Genomic DNA, 2,357 nt, shown 5'->3' with positions numbered 1-2,357 from the left:
TGATATGATGCTGACGTTTTTAGCTATTTTACTACGAGTGCCTGAAGAGTACCCGGAGTGTAATATAAGAACCCAACGAATTATGTGTACCACCTAATCAGTTCCTCAATCCAAATAGGGACATTCCTATCCGATCTGAATCATATCCTATTTCGGATGGATTCGGATTCTAACCGATCGTACTAGGGTAGTGTTACAAAACAAACACTAACTAACCGATTTCACAACAAACATTCTTCAATTAGTCTAACGAAACCAATTTTCCATAGAGAATCTCGATACTGAGTCTCCATAGAGAAGACGTTCTAACTTTTGAGTACCCTAATTAACCAAGATTAAAAAAAAACACACATACACACAAGTGACAATTTTCACTAAACAAAGTTAATTACTTTCTTTAAATATTAGGATAACAATAATTAACCACAATAAAAAAACCTAAAAATAAAAAAAAAAACTACATGAAGAATAAAACAAACAAACAAATCTAAAACCAGTCAGAAAACAAAGTCTCCCAAATCTCAGTAAACACATCACATAAACCCTATGATGTTCTTCTGAATTTAGCGACAAAAAACACTCCAAAAGACTCTCTAAATCTTTAACTCCAAATATTTGCCTTTCAACAATCATCTCCAACATCGAAACCCTAAAATCCTCTTGTGGGTCCTTTGACTTCTTCACAACCGCCACACTGTCTTTCATAATCCTTTTCTTTTCCCGACGACTTTTCTTTTTGCGACGACTTACCGACGAGTCAGACGTAAATGATCTAGATGAAAACAAAGTGGTTTGATCATGACTTTGATTATCAGTATTATTATTCTCATCATGTTCATCATCTTCATCACTTATGAAATAGTTATAATATAAGTTATCATTAACCGATGCAAAATCTTGGAATTTAGTTGTTTTGCGACGGCGGGGTTTCTTTTTAGTGGCGGTTTTGGGTTTTGAAACCGCTGGGAAAAGTGTTTTTTGATGTGGGGTTTTAGGGTTTGGTGAGAAGAGGTTGATGAGGTGGCGGTGGTGGTGGTGATTTTCCGGGAAGAAAAAGGTTGGTCGGAGATGTCGTCGGAGATGTGTTTACTCCGGCAAGAGGTGAAGGATGATTGGAATAGTTTAGTGAGTTTCATTTTGAAGGTTTTGGTTTCCATTTGTAGAGAGAGTGTTTTTGAATGTGGAGAGAGGTGTGTGATGTACTTTGTAGTGTAAAGGTTGAAAAGGTTAAATATACATGGATATTGTGGAAAAAACAAAAATGGGAGAAAATAAAGTCAAGTGAGGGTATTAAATTTGAAAAAATGGTTGGATATTTAAAAAATGAGTGAATTTGAAATAAGATATAATAATAATTCATAGTTATTTTATCAATTTATTGAACACACCAAATAGTCAGAGCAATGTATACGACTTGTATTTGTTTATATGATTTGAAAAGAGATTGCGTGCACGATAGTGATATAGGAATGTTAGACCTGCAATTTGACTCATTTATCTGCCTCGTATAGGGTTATATAAGTCGTATAGACTTTAATAGATCATATAGTACGGGATGCATATAGATCATCACTGGATAACTATATACAAGACCCTATACGACTCACATATTTATCAGGCAATGATGTCGACCAAAATCCGTACCTATACAATTCACATAGCCTATACGAGTCATATAGATGTCATATGGTGTCTTGATATAAGGTGGTGGTGTCTGGTTAGTGGAAACCTTTATAAATAATGTATTATGGGTGAATACACATATTTATTAATGATTTTATAGCAGTTAGTGATGTCAGGTTAGCGGGGGCCTTTATAATTAATATATTATGGATGAATACACACATTTATCGATGATATAAGATGGTGATCTCTGGTTAGCGAAATCCTTTATATATAATGTATCGTGGGTGAATACACACATTTATCAACTATATTATAGCGGTTTGTGGACTACTCTAACACTAATGTGAAGGATTTATAGAGAATTGCGTAGTTTATTATAACATTTTATTATATTAAAGTTTTGGAGTAGAATGTGATTAGTAAAAAAGAAAAGCATGATGCATGAGTTTTGAAAATTACGATGTTTAAAGCCAAAACCGTGGGTAATTTGTGGTAAAAAGGTAGAACCAAATAATTACAACTTAAAATGTTTGTTTATTCAGTTTAAGTATCACTTTCAAGCTTCTTTCTGATCAGCATATAATTTGATAAGTTTATAATGATGAAAATAAAGAAATGATGACTATACAATAGTGGGAAATGGGCACAACTGTACAAGAATCTAACTTTTGAAATCCAAAGTTAATATTTTCAGAAGAAATATTCAAGAATATTTTTGAGAAAACCCAAAA

General features: G+C 33.1%; 1 pseudogene; it reads right to left on the bottom strand.

Moving 5' to 3' along the window:
- Nucleotides 1–371: 371 nt before the first annotated feature.
- Nucleotides 372–1,266, bottom strand: LOC143612489 (uncharacterized; annotated as a pseudogene).
- Nucleotides 1,267–2,357: the final 1,091 nt, after the last annotated feature.

This window comes from Bidens hawaiensis, unplaced genomic scaffold, assembly GCF_021521415.1.
Source record: "Bidens hawaiensis isolate Kalapana, Puna unplaced genomic scaffold, B.hawaiensis_p1.1 tig00034632_1, whole genome shotgun sequence".
Taxonomy (NCBI): Eukaryota; Viridiplantae; Streptophyta; class Magnoliopsida; order Asterales; family Asteraceae; genus Bidens; species Bidens hawaiensis.
This window is presented reverse-complemented; position numbering and strand designations above follow the sequence as displayed.